We start from the raw sequence: 17,709 nt of genomic DNA, 5'->3' as shown, positions 1-17,709 counted from the left end.
CCTATGTTCACAGCAACATAATTTTTAATAGCCCAAACTTGGAAGCAACCCAAATGCCCAAAAACAGATGTGTGGCTAAGAAAAGATGTACACAACAGAATACTACTCAACTGAGAGTCCAGGTGCTGGCACACCTGGTGAAGCGCATACCTATTACAGTGCCCAAGGACCCAGGTTCAGTCTCCCGCCCCCACCTGCAGGGGGAAAGCTTCAGGAGTGGAGAAGCAGGGCTGCAGGTGTCTCTGTCTCTCTCCCTATCAGCCCCTCCCTTCTCAACTTCTCTCTGTCTCTATCCAATAATAAATAAAAGATTTAAAAAAATAAATAATAAAATAAATCTTTTTAAAGTTTTTTTTTTCTTAATGAGGGGAAGAGAGAAAAAGAGAGAGAGAGTGTGTGTGTGTGTGTGTGAGAGAGAGAGAGAGAGACAGTGTGTGTGTGTGTGTGTGAGAGAGAGAGATTGAGAGAGAGAGAGACAGTGTGTGTGTGTGTGTGTGTGTGTGTGTATGTGTGTGTGTGTGTGTGTGTGTTTGTGTGTGTGTGTGTGTGTGTGTGTGTGAGAGAGAGAGAGAGAGAGAGAGAGAGAGCACACGCAAGCCAGAAGATATTTGGGCATGTGTGGCCCTGGGGACTGAACTTGAGACCTCATGTTTAGAAGCTCAGAATTCTACTTCCCGGACTGCAAATAAATCTTTGTTAAATATGGGAAAGCCAGACCCTTCCTACTGTGAAGGGGTGGGGGGCAGGCTGTGTGTTTTTCCAGCACAGGACAAACATCAACAATCTTAGCAAACACAGTAGTCATCACATGAATACAACCTTCTAAGAGCAACTCTGGCACAGACAGTAAAGACAAAAGGCCCAGGACAGGAGGGTGCTAGAGGGGTCCACTTAGCTCCCTCCACAGCTGAAAATGGCATCCACCATCCCATGGCTCCCCCAGTGACATAGCCCCTGTGCTTTGGAAAGATTGTGGTATTTCTTCCAGCAGGAATTGAAACACTGAACGACATCAACAACAACAATAACCACAACAAGGTTACAACAACAAGGGCAACAAAAGGGGGGGAAATGGCCTCCAGAAACAGTGGATTCATGGTGCAGGCACTGAGCCCCAGCAATAACCTTGGAGGCAGAAAAAAAAAAGAAGTTATCTTCCTTAAAAAAAAAGAGAGAATTCCTTCTCTCACACATTGGGGGCAGATTCTGGGGTGACTAAAAGCCAAATGGATCATAATATACCAAAGCCAGCTTCTCGGATGGCCCTTTTTAAAATCCCAAGGACACACCAAAGGTCAATATTGCTGGAGAGAGCAAACAGTGTCTCAATTTCACCCTCCTGAAAGGCAGGGGTAGAGCTCTGTCCCAGGACTTCGTGGCAGGTGTCAGAATTACAGCAGTTGGGAATCACTGTATTCAGAACATTCTTGAGGGGTTGGAAAAGGATGGTGGTTATTTCAGTTTCCTAACCAATGGGGCGCCACCATGTGGTGAGAGTACAAATGGCTCATAAATCACAGTTTTTTGAAATTCTATGAATCTCTACGATTTCTTTTCTTTTCTTTTCTTTTTTTTCTTTTTTGTCTTGGGGTTACTGGTGGAGTTCAGTGAGTTCAGTGCCTGCATTATGTATCCAGTGCTCCCAGTGGCCATTTTTTTTTCCTTTTTTAAAAATGTTATTTGATATGACAGAGAGAAACTGAGAGGGTAGGGGTAGACAGAGAAGGAGAAAGAAAAAGAGACACCTGCAGACTTGCTTCATGAACCGTGAAGCCTCCCCCTTACAGGTAGGGCAATGGGGGCTTGAACTTAGGTCCTTGCACAAGGTAATGTGTGTGCTCGACCACCCACTGCCTGACCCCCTCCACCAATTTTCAATTTTGAGGAATTGAAAATATTTTCAGTTTTGTGTCAAATGATAATTTATTTATATTTTCCTCATTCAACTTTTCATACCACACTTTCAGATTTGCCTTATTTTAATCTACGGTATGAATTAACCAGTCTCTGTTTATCAGTGTCAATACTGCTTCACATCTGGGATCTGACTTGTCATATGACAACCAGTTCATTCTCCACCTGGATCTTAAGACCATATTATTCCTTCTAGCTATCTGGACTAATTCAAATATAAGTATACTCATTAATTAGGTCTGAAACCAACTACTTTTCATTTGCATTCATATAAAAAGAAGATAGGGAAATTATCAGTTTCATTTGAATCTTGAAATGAAAATAATAAATAATCAGAGTAATAAAAATAAAATTTGCCTGACAAACCTAAACGGGCTGATTATTCTTGTGGGGCTGTATCTGTTGAGATGATGAGGAGGTTGGGAATATTCTAGATCTTAATCAAACTGCTATTTGCACATGTGCTCAGTTTGGGACAGCCACTGAGTGTACACTTCAGACCTGTGCAATTTCCTATGACTGTGTTCTAACTACTCTGTTATATTAAAATATGGTTTTACCAGAAAAAAATGGGAATCTGGGGAATGTTATGCATGTAAAAAAAAAAAAAGAAGAAGAAGAAGTAGAAACGCAAAGCAGAAATTGACTGAGTTTGGAGTACGGCACCAAAGTAAGAAAGCAGAAGTATACTAGAGTTTGCAGTGAGTACCTCCCTAATACTTCCTCTCCACTTTTCCAAGCTTTGGGTCCATGATTGCTCAACAATTTGTTTGGCTTTGTATGTTAACTCTCTTTTCAGTCACCAGGTTCCAGGTGTCATCAGGATGCCGGCCAGACTTCCCTGGATTGAAGACACCACCAATGTGTCTTGGAGCTCAGCTTCCCCAGAGACCCATCCTACTAGGGAAAGAGAGAGGCAGACTGGGAGTATGGACCGACCAGTCAACGCCCATGTTCAGCGAGGAAGCAATTACAGAAGCCAGACCTTCTACCTTCTGCAACCCTCAATGACCCTGGGTCCATGCTCCCAGAGGGATAGAGAATGGGAAAGCTATCGGGGGAGGGGGTGGGATATGGAGATTGGGTGGTGGGAATTGTGTGGAGTTGTACCCCTCCTACCCTTGTTAATTACCCTTTGTTAATTAATCCTTTCTTAAATAAAAAATAAATAAATAAATAAAAATTTAAAAAAATATATGGTTTTACATAATATTAAAGCAAATTCGCCAAGATTGGACCCAATCATCTATCCTTATCTTGCATTTGAGCCCAAAGCCTGTACAAACACAATAATTACCAGGAACAGAGACTACCCAGTTTTCTAGGAGAGACGTCTGCCTATGTGAATCAGCTGCTCTAAAGGCCAGCAGCTACAGAATAGCTCTTCTTCTGTCCCTTTGAGCAGGGAGAAAAGAGACAGGTCACAACAATGTGAGCCATGATTCATTTAAATTACAGAGCCTGGCTAAGACTTCAGTTTCTCAAAAGTGAATGACAGGGAGCAGGTGAGACAGCTCACCTGTGAAGGGACCTGCATGCAGCCCAGGTTTCAAGCCCTGGTATACCACGTGAAAGTACTACAGCACTGAGGAAGTTTTAGTGCTGCAATCTACCTCTCTCTCTCTCTCTCTCTCTCTCTCCAGTATTAGGCTGGAGATGTGAAGCCCCAATGAGGACCAAAAAAAAAAAAAAACAACAACAACAACAGATCCTGAAGCAGAAGCAGACAAGTGCCTCTTTCCCCACAGAGACAATCCTGCATAGAGACCAATGCTGCACCCTCCCCTTCACCAAAGACAAGTCCTGGGCCCACAGAGGCAGCTAGCTCTCTGTCCACAGAGACACATTAGAGAAGCAGAAAGAGGTGAGCAGGAGAGACGCCCAAACAAGGCACATCAAGATGGAAAGTGGCATTTTCAAAGTCTAAACTGAATTTTCTAGCAGAGGTGAATTTTTTTAGATCTCTGAATGCAATCCTATGAGCTGCTGTAAAATGATGCCTTAAATCATTACACGAACTCATTGCTCCAGGGTCTCTTGGATCATCTTCCTTATACTGTCACACAGAGCATGACTCCTAGACCCTATCTATCTGCCTTGGGAAGACCATAAGGCAGAGACTGATGCATTGCATAGATTCAAAGATGTTTATCAAGCATGATAGCAACCATCAGTGACTCGGGGAGGGGAAGGCAGAGTTGGAAGGACAGAGTGATAATGTTAAGACAGGGGGGTGCCAAGTGACCTTCCTTCCCAGCCCTAGGCCCAGAGAGCCAGGGAAAGAACCTCAAAGGATCTGAAGTAAAAGACAACATTTACACCCTCTGGGGCTGAACTCCACCCTCCCCTGAGAAAGAGGGTTGGGACTAGAGAGCACAGAAATGCAACTAGGCTGGAGCCATTCATTTTCTGAGAGGAGATGAAGCTAACGCCAGCAAACCAACCCCAGAGTGAACCCTCTTCTTTTGGGAAGTCTGATCCTGGAATTGCGTCTTTGACACTTATCCCTGGGGACAGGATTTACTTAGAAGGAAACCGGGCAGGATGGACTCAGCGAATCCCCCTAAGCTGTCGCGACAGATTCAGTCATGTGGGATACACGGGGTGCCCCTCCAAATGCGGCAGGTGCAGAGGTGCTATACTGGCCGCGGGACTATACTGTTTCCCGGTCCCCCCAAAGTCTCCCACGGCTGGCCCCCAAGCCTCTATACATCCCCTAAGGAGCAGCCTCCAGATCTCCACATGGGTCGGAGTTGGGGAGCAGCTTCTCCCTGGAGGAGCCTGGGCTGAGCCCGCAGCCGTCCGCGTCCGCTCGCCCCTTCCCAGGCAGACGCGGGCGGCCGGGGCTCCCACCCCGCGCTCGGGCCGTGACCTTGAGCCGGTCCCAGACCAGCTCCATCTGAGGGAACCGGGAGTCCGCCCGGAGGAGCGCAGCGCGAGGCCGGGGCTGCCCAGGGCGCCCCGCAGGCTGGAGCGCGGAGGGGGCGCGGTGGCGCGCAGCCCAGGTTGGCTACGTGGCCTGCGGGGACGCGGCGGCGAGGGGGCTTCCGCGGGGAGGGCAGCGGCCCCACGCTGCAAGTTCCTCGCCCCCTTCGGCCCGAGCCCCTCCGCAAAGGCTCTGGGCCGTTCGAGGCCCCGCGAGCCGCGCCGCCACACGCCCACCCCCGAACTTGGCACGGCGGGAGGGGCAGGCGGAGCGGGGCGCAGCCCTGCCCGCGGGGAGGGGGCCGTACTCACGCGGGCCGGCCGGGTCCGTGACCGGGTCACCGCTGGCGGCCGCGCCCCGGGACGCTGGCAGGTGCCGCAGCGCAGCGCGGGGCTGTGCGGGCTGCGCGCCGCGAGGCTGGTGCGCTTGGCTCAGCCGGCGGAACCGCAGCCTCAGCGGGAGCCGGCGAGCGCGGCTGCAGGGAGGCGCCGGCGCCGCAAGCAACCCGCCTGGCCGTAGCCACCGCGGATACCTGGCGGCCCGGCCCGCGGCCAATCAGAGGCGCCCGGGGCGGGGGCGCGTGCGGTCGCCCAGCTGGCCGGGGGGGGGGTGGGGGGAGGCGCGCCACTGCGCCTGCGCCGGGGCCGGGGCCGGGGGCCGCCTGGGGGGCGGGCTGCGCGGAGCTCCCGGGGCGCGCGGCTGCACGCGCGGGAGGGGCGGGGCCCGCGCGTGGCGGGGCGGAGCTCCGGGAGGAGGCGGTGCCTGGGCTGCCCACCCCGAGCGGGGGCTCCACCCTGCGGCGCAGTGCGGTGCGGGGGCCCACGGAGCTACAGCGGTCCCTGCCCAGCTGGACCCCAGCGCAGGAGTCCCCACCCCCCGCGAACCCCGGGCGGGCGGGGCTGTACCTGGGGCTCAGGGTTGGGAACCCAGCTCTGCACCCAAGGCTCTCCCTCACTCCCAGGTCCCTGAGCATCTAAAGTCACCATGGTCACCTAGCGCCCCCCCCCCCCACACACACCCTTTTTGACCCCCTTGTTCTCCCAGGAATCCACTCTGCTTTCGACGCACTTTGGTTGGCATAGACTGGGTGCGCACCCAAGTCCCCATCGCAGCTGCGGCACCGCCTGGGTACCGAGCCCGCCAAGTCAGGAAGCCCAGAGGTTGCTGCAAATGAGCGATGGCACCGGCAATCGGGCCAGAAGCTCCAGGTCCTGTAAGCACTGGGACTGGGAAGATTCCTCACACCTGGGGCTTCTCTAGGCCTTTGATCCATCAGGCCCAGGGTCTTCAAGATGCCTCAGCCCAGTTGTGGGAAGACTGGGATGTAGCTTTGTCAGAATAAGGACTTTATGTAGCCAAGTTGGTCATTCCTAGAAGATGCCGGTTAGAGCGAAGAATCGAAACTCTTCTCTCCTTCTAAATGTATGCAGTGCAAATGGATAATTGCATTTTTCTGTCTGCGTCAGAAAAAATTTTAAAAAGCTTTTAAGAAGAGATCTTGGAAGGTAAAGAAAAGGATTGATTTCTCTAAAAATCTGGTTTGCTCACTTAAAGAGATTTTATGAACCCCGAACTGGTTAAGCTGAGAGAAAGTTTGTGTTTTACTTACATTTAATTTACATTTTACTTATCTATTATTCATCAGTATCGATATGGTACAGAATTCAAAATAATGTATCACAGTTGACAAGACTCCCACCCTTGTCTCCCAGCCTCTCAACTGCTCTCCTTAGAGGCAACCATTGCTACTGTGTCTGCTACAACCTCCTAGAGAAAAATCTACTTATGCATAGATGTATCAGACTTATGTTTTCATTTTTTATTTAAAAATTATGTTTTGTTTTCATGAGAGAGACAGAGGCACAAGAGCACTGCTCAATTCTTACATATGGTGATGTGGAGATTGGACTTGGGACCTCCGTTATACAGACTTGGTGAGAGCTCTACCACAGTGATCTTTCTGGTCCCTAGTTTTCCTTTTGTTACCCAGAACAGTAGGTATGACTTCAGACTCATGAGAATACAGGGGTTTCACTCATGTTTTAGAAGTAAAACTAGACTCTGAACCTCTCAAATCTTCTCCCTCCCATTTCCTGTTTCCTTCCTCCTTTCCTTTCAAATCTCTTCCTTAAGTGTGACTGTTAAATTGAGTCAGTGCTTTTGAAGGCAACTGGAAGCAGCACGATTATAATATCCTCAGGGCTCAGGATCCCAGAACAAGGCGAGTCTTCTTTTTCCAGAGAGCACATTAAACTACCCAAGAAAACTCACTTGTTCTGCCTCCGTCATGAGTTGACCCTTTGAATATTCTGGTACTCTGTTATTCTGATCATCAGAGCTGAAGTATTGATGGTGGGTGAGCAAGAAAGGTGAGATAAATACTGTGGTCAGAGTTAACTTGCCCAGACATTTGCTGTCATTCAGTAAAACTTTGTCGAAGTCCAACAATATCCACTCCTTCTTGTCCCTTTCTGCTTAACTTCATTTATGTCCAGACCTTTTGAAAACCTCAACTTCTGTAGCTGGATCCCAAACAAACAGGGAAAAAGCTCAGATGCATAATGTGAAGGAAAAACTCTTCATACATGACCAGCAATGGCTGTATTCTAACAATAATGGCAGCTGGGTTCAAAGGTTGTTTGAAACGCAGATGTTTACAACACTGTCTTAATATATATTTACCTCTTTTTTTATTTAATTAACAATGAACGACAAGTCCGTTGGATAGGGAGGGTACAATTCCACACAATTCCCACCACCAAAGTTCTCCACTCACCCCTTCCATTGGAAGCTTCCCTCCTTTATCCCTCTGGGAATATCAAAGATATTTATGGGTGAAAAAGGTGGAAGGTCTGACATCTGTAATTGCTTCTCCGCTGGACATGGGCATTGGCAGGTGGATCTATACCCCTAGCCTGTCTCTCTCTTTCCCTAGTGGGGCAGGGCTCTGGGGATGTGAGGCTCCAGGACATATTGGTGAGGTCGTCTGACCAAGAAAATATACACCTTAAAGTAAAAATATACACCATAAAGTAAAAATATACACCTTAAAGTAAAAATATACACCTTAAAGTAAAAATATACACCTTAAAGTAAAAGTGCCTAGTAGTCTACAGAGACTCAATAAGGGCAGCAAAGCAAATAGGAAAACCTAAAAAAGACACCATAAAGTACTCAATCAAATAGACCCAGATACTCCCTCACCTACTTCCTATTTCACTTCCCTCAATCACTCTAAGACTAGCCCTTGTCAGGTAAAGTAAGGACTACCTTTACTTCTTTCACCAAATTTTTCAGAATCAAGTTCCTAAGATTCTCCCTAAAATAGAGATTTTTTTAAAAGAAAGACAAACGAACAGAAATGGTTCTAAGATTTGGATAAGATGACAAATAAGACAGAAAGTTCTGGGGGGGGGGGCGGTTTGCAGAGATTTTACAAATGCAAAAAAGAGAACCAGCTCCATGTCTGTCATCCTTTACTTCAGAAATAAACACAGCACCAATGCTTCACCAAAGCCATTACTGATTTTTTTAAAATGTTTTCCATGAAAGGCTTAGCATTTGAAGATGATTTGGGTAACAATGAGCCTGCAGAAGGTGACCTGAAATGCTCCCTCCCTCAGTGATTACTTCATTCAGCAAGACATTTCTCAATTCCAGCAATGTCAACTTCTTCTTGTATCCCTCATGGCCTACAGGAAGCACTTGCTTTTTCTATTTTCTGTATAATCTGGGCCACCTCAAGAGTTTTAATGAGTTCTTTCTTTACTAAAAAAGGCTGTTGACTTTTGTACACAAAGGGAGATGTGTCATGTCTTCTTTTAAAATGTGAATTAGACATTTCATATCTTAGAAGATTGATGAGTTTATGCAGGCAGGAAAGTATATGTCTTGAGAGGATTCTGGGTAGAATAAAGAAGAATAAAGAATAAAGAAGTCACAAGACTGCAATGCCAGCCTGACCTTACACTTTCTGGCTATGTGCCCTTGGGCAAGTGACTTAACTTCACTGAATCATAGATTCCCTAAATGGAAAATATAGTGTGATCCTCTCCACTGGATTATAAGACTGTTTTTAGTTGGTGTAATGTGTGTGGAATTGTTTCTCAAACAATCTTATTCAATATATGTGAAAGTTACACTTTTAATTGACTTTTGAGAAAATATTTTACAAAACTATTAGTGTCTCCAGAAACTGTACGTAAGTTTTGATGTTAAAGAAATAAAGTGTATTTATAAAGGAAGTTTCTTTTTATTTTATTTTATTTATTCAATATATATGATACAGAAAGAGATAAATTAAGAAAGAGGAGGTAGAAATCCAAAGAGGAAGAGAGAGACACCTGCAGCATTAGTCTACCACCTGTGAAGTTTTCCCCCTGCAGGTGGGACTAGTGGCTTGAACGCAGATCTTTGCACATTCTAACTTGTGCACTCCACCAGCTGCACTACCACCCAGCTGCTATAAAAGAAGTTTCTATGTTATTCTGTGGCATCCTCTGGCATAGAACCGGTCAGCCAGACTTCCACATTTTTCAAAATAAAAAACCTCTACTTCTCAATGCTATGTAACACTTTTGTGCAATTTTAGTTATTTGGATATAATGCCAGTTTCTCCAACCACTTTGTGAGCTTACATTTGGGACTACATCACGTCTTTGATTCTTTTGGATAATCGGTGTAAGGATCCCTGTTTGAGCCCCTGGCTCCCCACCTACAGGGGAGTCCCTTCACAAGCGGTGAAGCAGGTCTGTAGGTGTCTATCTTTCTTCCTTTCTCTGTCTTCTTCTCCTCTCTCCATTTCTCTCTTGCCTATCCAACAATGATGACAATGATAATAACTACAACAATAAAACAATAAGGGCAACAAAAGGGAACAAATAAATAAATATATTTTTTTTAAAAGTTGAATATGGAGACCAGATGATGATGCATCTGGTTAAGTACACACATTACAGTGTGCAAGGACCTGCATTCAAGCCCCTGGTCCCCACCTGCAGGGGAAATCTTCACAAATGTTGGAGTAGGGCTATAAGAGTTTCTCTGTCTCACCTCTCTATCACCCCTCCCTTCTAAAGTCCTCTCTGTCTCTAGCTAGTAAATAGCATAAATAATAAATACAAGTTAAAAGAAATAATTTTTTTAAATGTTGAATATGACAGTGATACAAATCCCTGAGGAAGAGAAGAAGGTGAAGGGAACAGAAACCATCTTTAAGGAAATCATAGCAGAAAGTTCTCCTCACCCACACAATCTTCAGGACATAAACAACCAGGAAGCTGAGTAAATACCCAAGTTCCTGATACCAGATTGGCTAACACCAAGACACATCATTATAAAACTATAAAAAAAAATCAAGAATAAAAAATATTGCAAGCTTCTAGGGGGAAGAAAGAAGTGACATACAAAGGCAAAGTTATCAAACTTCTCATCATAAACACTAGAGGCAAGGAGAGAACGAAATAATATAACTACTAAAAAGTAAGAATTTCAAGCCATGAATACTTTACCATGCAAAAGTACCTATGCTGGAGAAATAAAGGCCTTCTCAAACATACAAAAGCTCAAGGAATTTGCTATTAAGAACCCTCCCTTGCGAGAGTTACTAAAAAGAGGCCCCCATGAAAAGAAGAAGCAAAGTGATCAAAGTGATCAGCAGTAGAATAGAACTAAGAGCACAACAGCAAGAGGCTAGGAGGTGGCTCACTTGGTTGGGCGCACGTTACAGTGTGCAAGGACCTGGATTCAAGTCCCTGGCCCCCACCTGCAGGGGGAAAGCTTTGAAATTGGTGACGTGGGGCTGCAGGTGTCTCTTTTTCTCCCCTTCTACTTCTCCCTTCCCTCTCGATTTCTGACGGTCTCTATTCCATTAATAAGTAAAGATAATCTTTTAAATAAATTTTAGGAAGAGGTCAATAGCAACAGCAAAGAACAATGAAATAGGAATGAGACAGAAATGATAGAGCAGTAAATCAAATGTCATTAAATTAAAACCAACTTAAAGATTTTTTTAGAGGGGGCTGAGTGGTGGAGCACACTCAAGGACCTATGTTCAAACCCCCACCTGTATGGGGAAGACTTCAAAAGTTTTGAAGCAGTGCTACAGGTGTCTGTCTCTTTCCCTTTCTTTCTTTCTTTTTCCCCTCTCTCCCTTTCTATCCCCCCTTTCCTCTCAGTTTCTCTCTGTCTCTATCCAAAACAAAATATAAATAAAAAAATTAAAGACTTCTTTAGATATAATAAGTGAGATACAATCTTTATGATAAGCACAATACAAAATATAGAACCAAAGCCCATATCATGTACAGTTAAAATCAATGAGGACTCTTAGCCATTATCCAGTGGACACTGAAACACTAATTCTAAGGGACATATGCACCCCTATGTTCATAGCTGCTTTATTCACAGTAGCCAAAGAGTGGATTAAGCCTAAACGCCCATCATCAGATGACTGGCTAAAGAAGTTATGGGGCAGATATTCCATGGGATATTACTCTGCAATCAAAAAAAAAAAAAAGATGACATTGTGTCCTTTGGGACAAAATGGATGGAACTGGAGGTGGTTATGCTTAGTGAAATAAGTAAAGTGATGAAAGACCATGAAAGATGGTTTCACTCATCTGTGAAATCTAGAGACCTTGCCAAAAGAAAAAAAAAAATGTCCAAGCAAAACAAAAGAAAGCAAACTGTTTGTAATACTTGTGAGAACTATGGTGGTAATCTTTTGGGGGTGGAAGGATAGGGATACAGAACTTTGGTGGTAGGTGTGGTGTGGAATTATATACATTGTAATCTTAAAATATTGTAACAAACTTCAATAACAAATAAAAAAACATTTTTAAAAAAATCAGTGAGGAAGTCATCATAGAAACCTATCCATGCAAAGGGACAGATAGAAGCAAATTGGAAAATAATCAGCAACTTACAACAACCTGAAAACAAACATCAGAATGGATGTAAATAAACCACATATATCAATATAAATGTGAATTACCTAAATTCACTAGTCAATAGACTCAGAATAGTAAAGTAGATTAAAGAACTAAATCCACCTCAACAACTACAGACATATAACTTTTGATAAAGGACTCAAAATATTAAATAGAGAAATGAGAGTCTCTTCAACTAATGGTGTGGGGAAAATTGGGTTTAAATATGCAGAAGAATGAAACTGAACCACTTCATCTCACCACACACAAAAGTAAACTTCAAATGGATGGAAGATTTGAATGTTATACCAGAGACCATCAAATATTTAAAAGGAAACATTGGCAAAACTCTTTTAAATCTAAGTTTTACAAGCATCTTTAATGACTCAGGTCCATTTGCAAGGAAAGCAAAAAACAAAAATAAACCAAAGAGACTACATCAAATTGAAAAAAATTTTGCAGAGCAAAAGAAACCACCAACCAACTCGAGTGGCTCCTTATAGAATGAGAGAATATCTTTTTTATGCCATACATCAGACAAAAGTTTAATAAACAAAATATACAAAGAACTCACTGAACTCAGCAACAAAAAGACAAGCAATATTCTTCAAATTTGGGGAGAGGATGTAGACAATTTTTATCAAAGAAGAGATTCAAAGGGCCAACAGACATGTGAAAATTATCTTATAATTTTATAGTCACTATTAAGTCACTAATAAAAATAAATTGAATGAGAAATTTTAAGTCACATATACTTGTGATATTGTGACAACTATCATACAGTAAAGATTAAGTGTGAGTTGTATATTTGTTTGGATTCCTAATCACATGAAAGTTCTGTAATTCAGAATTTGTGGCAGACCCTAGCTTTTAATGTTCCTCCTGATCTCTGATCACTAGGTAGCAGAATGAGTAGTTCTTTCTCTGCCATCTTTTCTCAGGGATGGAGAATATCTGGCCCAGGTGCCACCATATTTGGTCAGGCCCTGGCAAGGCAACAGGAACTTCTATCATAGCAGCTTAAAGTGCTAACTTTTAAGGTGATAATTTTGTATGGGTTGCAAATGAAGTTATAAAATATCCCAATTACCCTTGGCAGAAAAAAATCTTCCTCATCCCTGCTTTAGATATTAGGAAAGATTTGTACCTTATATGGCCTCAACATGATATCCTTACATTTATTTTTTTTTATTATTTCTCTTTTTTCTGTTTTGATAGAATAGCGAGAAATTGAGAGGGGGAAGGGGAGTTAGAAAAGGAGAGAGAGGGGGCCAGGCAGTAGTGCAGTGGGTTAAGAGCACATGGCACAAAGCTCAAGGACCAGTGTAAGGATCCCAGTTGGAGTTCTCAGCTCCCCACCTGCAGGGGGATCGCTTCACAAGCGATGAAGCAGGTCTGCAGGTGTCTGTCTTTCTCTCCCCCTCTCTGTCTTCCCCTCCTCTCTTTATTTTCTCTGTTCTATCCAACATTAACAGCAATAAACAACAATAACAATAAGTAGAAACAACAAGGGCAACAAAATGGAAAGAAAAGAGAAAAGAAAAGAAAAAAGGAAAGGAAAGGAAAGGAGAGAGAAAGGGGCCAGGTGGTGGCACACCTGGTTGAGTGCACATGTTACAGTGCACAAGGACCCAGGTTCAAGCCCCCAGTCTCTACCTGCAGGGGGAAAGCTTTGCAAGTGGTGAAACAGTGCTGCAGTTGTCTCTTTCTCTCAATCTCTATCTCCCCTTTCATATTGATATCTAACTGTCTCTATCCAATAAATAAATAAAGATAATAAAAATATTGAAAAAGAAAAGGAGAAAGACACCTGCATACTAACTTCACCATTTGTAAAGTATCCCCCCTGCAATTAAGGAGTAACGGCTTGAACCCAAATCCTTGCACATGGTATTGTGTGCACTTAACCAAGTGTGCCACCTCCCAGTCCCCCCCATTGATTTTACATGTAAGTTTATTTCTAATTTATAGATAAAATTAAATAGGTAAGCCAGTAGTAGTCAGCACTAGCTGAACATTAGATTTTTCATACAAGCAGACCAATTTGTAACATAAGTGACTTATATGATATGTATATCATATATGTATTACACACATAATAATGTTATATATTCTACGGCTTATAAGTGAATATGTCATTGTGTAGTATGAATTGTTCCGTAAAGTTGCTCTACCTTGATGTAAGACATCTGACCATTCTAACCTCGTAATTACTCATGGGCTGCCGGTAGGCACATATCCATGCAAAGTGATGTCAGTGTGACTGAGACAGTTTTCAGAAAGAGGTATTTGCAAGCCATTATTAGGCCAATCAGAGCCTCTGGAAAAAGGATTTACGAGCCCTGTGAGACTAGTTAAGAGGAGTAACTGGAGTGTCCACTTTATCATTATCCTGAAGCACTTGCCAAACAATAAAAGGCACTTAAAAATCTGAGTAAAATAACAGAACCCTGATGTCATGGAATGGTGCCAAGAGAAACTTGAGAATTTAAGAAGCTTAAAATGGTATCCACTTGACAAAGTAATCAATGAAAAATTGGCAAAAGGTGTAATAGAACATATGTGGGGGGGAGGCATGTCACCCATACACTTAAAATAGATGCTCAACTTCACTAAGAATATAGAAATTGGAAGTTAAAATACATTTCACTAATAACCTTTCTGAAAGGTTAGGAGAGACTGAAAATATTCTATATTGTTAAGAATGTGGTAAATGAATTTTTAAAGTACTGTTGGAAATTTTTGAAGGTGTATATAGTCTAAAACATACAAACTCTGAGTCACTTGTACTTCTAGAATTCTGGAGTATCAGATGCTGACACGAGGTAAATGAATGTTGGCGGGTAAGATACTAAAGAAGTAAAAAGTTTCAATCCTCATTTTTGTGAATGAAAGAAAAATACATATGTCCACATACATATATGTATACAGATAGATCTGTAAACACACACAGTCATATATGCATATAACAAGACAGTGTGTGTGTGTATATATATATATATATACAGAATAATATTTCTTAGGAAAATCAGAGGAAGCTGAAGCAGTTGAGATTTCACTCTAAGTAGCAGAGGCATTGCCTTAATAATTGTCCTAGAGGGAGTCGGGCAGTAGCGCAGCTGGTTAAGCACATGTGTTGCAAAGCTTAAAGATCATCTTAAGGATCCTGGTTCAAGCCCCCAGCTCCCCACCTGCAGGGGAGTCGCTTCACAGGCGGTGAAGCAGGTCTGCAGGTGTCCTCTTTTTCTTTCCCCCTCTGTCTTACCCTCCTCTTTCCATTTCTCTCTGTCCTACCTAACAACAACAACATCAATAACAACAACAATAATAACTACTACAACAATAAAAAAACAAGGGCAACAAAAGGGAAAATAAAATAAATAAAAAATTAAACAAACAAACCAAAAAAATAATTGTCCTAGATTAGGTTCTGAAAGCAGAGCTTGATAGGGATTTGAGTTCACTGGGGTTGCTGAAGGAATGTTCTCGGAAAAAGGGGAATGAAGGAAACAGGGTGAGGCAGGGGAACAAAATGAACAAGGATGAGGTGGTGTGAACATGAGATTACCATAGAAGCAAACTCATTTTGAAGTTAAGAGGAGAAGACTTCTACGCATTCCCAGGTCTGTCAACAATTGTCATCACCAGTATGAGACACTCCTGGACAAAAGCCTCCTCATCTCCAGAAGTCAATTCTCCGAAGAGAAAGCAGAAAGAACCAACACTCACAGCACCTCAGGGTTGAGTACACCTGCCTGATGAAATGTAGCTGGGAAGCACCCCATAAACAAACACTACAGTGATATAAGCGGTAAGATGTCCACTGCACTTTTTCTGACTGGGAGTGAAAGAAGGAAGACCTGCGGTGGGGATGAAGCAGAACCTTTGTCATCAAACTGATGGTGTAACTCCTCCTCACTGGTTTGAAAACTGGTCCTGCAGAGAAGATGGATTAGCTGAAATGGGGAGTGGGTAGATACTCCAACTTTACTCCTGAAATTTAAAATTAGGAAAATCAGTTGGAGTCCCTACAAGCATTTTTCCCTGAATTAATGCTATCGCACTCTCTGAGTGGATGTCCTAGAATGTGGAGGACTTAACTCAGGGGCATGAACTTGGCAAGTAGATTCCAGCTTCCACTTGTCCTCCCTGCCAGACACCTGTTTGTAGTAAAACAGGAACCTCACTGGGTAGTGGGCCTTGCCCCTAACAGTCGTCCAGTGTTAAAGGGACAAAGAAACCACCAAAATTAATTAGCTTTAAGAAATAAGGAGGGTAAGCTTGTGAACCTGATTGGTATTTTATTTTCTTTTTAATTTTTTTATTGTTGTGGTTGTTGATGTCATTACTGTTGGATAGGACAGAGAGAAATGGAGAGAGGAGGGGAAGACAGAGAGGGGGAGAGAAAGATAGACACCTGCAGACCTGCTTCACCGCTTGTGAAGCGACTTCCCTGCAGGTTGGGGAGCCAGGGGCTGAAACCAGGATCCTTACCCTGATCCTTGTGCTTGGTTCCACATGTACTTAACCCACTGTGCTATTGCCCAAATCCCGGAATATGTATTTTTAATGTCTCTCCAGTTTGAATTAATCATCCATGAGTATCACTACTCAATAGAGAACTGATGGTCTGGCTTTCTGAAGTCCCTTCCAAACTATGGAGCCACTTTATTGAAAATAAAGTTGCAGTCATTTTGGTTATCTGTGTCAAGAGTTTTGTAAGCTCGTCCACTGACATTTGTGACTCACCTAATTATCCTTGAAGCAGCTCAGTTTAATGAAGGTGTGTGCCACTGAATCTCCTGCAGATGAATATAATCAATCAGTGAGTTTCTTAATAATGCCAGTTGTGATTTGGCAAGTTTTCAAGCGATTTTTTTGTTGCTTGAATTAACTGTTCAATGGCGTATCATATGGCAGCTGCTATTCCATGGCCATGCCTTTGGAAGTCTCTCTAGGTGTTTTTAATTAGAACAGGAAGTATGGAAGCATGGAAGGAAACTCAAAACCTGTGAATATGGCTAGAAGCCTCTATAACTCCAGAAATAGCTTCCAGAAATAATGGTTGTACATGGGCACGTGAATAACCAGAGTTGCAGCCCTGACTCTTGACTCATGGATCCACTCTAACCTAAACTAGCACGTGTTTCCAGGAGTAGAGAATCTACTTTAACAGCCATACCAAGAGGCTGCAAGATAACAAGCTAACAGAGACCCATGAAACACATCCAATTCATTCTATTTGACTTATGAGGAAATAGGGTAGACCTACCAGGAAAAAATAAACACTCATCCTTTGGGACAACCTAAATGTTTAGAAAGCTCAAAATAGAAATCTGCATTTCCTACTCTTCTATGAGGACTGATTTGAAAAATAAAAGACTCGTGACCCTATGTGTATTTTGAGTTGATGGAGCAAATCATACTAAACTAAATAGAAATCAAAATGCAAAGAAAATAATTTATTATTTCTGGTAAGTACAGTATTTCTCTCTGAGATCTTTTTTAGAACAATCAATATTTTATTATGTAGATTTTTGTTCCCTGCTAAATAATGGCTTTTTAAAAGCTTTGCTGGTTTCTTTAGTAAAGTTGATTTTATCTCAGAAGAACAATGCAGAAGTAACAATAGAATCACTGATTGGGGGCATCCAATAAGGGTTCTGAATGCAGTTGAGAGATACTGATTATAACAATATGATTTTACTCGCAGCAAGGAATGCAGATGATGACTGAGTCCCAAGGTCTTGATGTATGTCTCTCTCATGTTTTCCTTACTGTAACACAGCTCTCTGCAGTAAATCCCAGGCGTGGTTTATAACTTCTGTAGCCAAATCACATAGTACAGAATTAGGAGTCTCAGTATTCTGAAGTAATTAAGATCTGTGGGAGCTGACTCAGCCTGCAGTTGTACTGAAGATTAATGAAATTAGCAGTGAT

The 17,709-nt window shown here is 42.9% G+C and overlaps 1 protein-coding gene across 5 annotated transcripts in view; it reads right to left on the bottom strand.

The window, feature by feature from the left end:
- The window catches only part of MYRIP (myosin VIIA and Rab interacting protein), a 347,454-nt gene extending 342,153 nt beyond the window's left edge, over positions 1-5,301 (bottom strand). For all 5 annotated transcript variants that reach the window (XM_060180352.1, XM_060180354.1, XM_007517826.3 and 2 more), the window contains exon 1: positions 5,152-5,301. The gene's annotated coding sequence lies outside the window, so the exon portion shown is untranslated. The remainder of the gene's footprint in view (positions 1-5,151) is intronic.
- Between the last annotated feature and the right edge of the window lie 12,408 nt (positions 5,302-17,709).

Source organism: Erinaceus europaeus, chromosome 21, assembly GCF_950295315.1.
Source record: "Erinaceus europaeus chromosome 21, mEriEur2.1, whole genome shotgun sequence".
Classification (NCBI taxonomy): domain Eukaryota; kingdom Metazoa; phylum Chordata; class Mammalia; order Eulipotyphla; family Erinaceidae; genus Erinaceus; species Erinaceus europaeus.
Note: the sequence above shows the minus strand (reverse complement) of the source record. Positions and strands in the feature narration are given on the sequence as shown.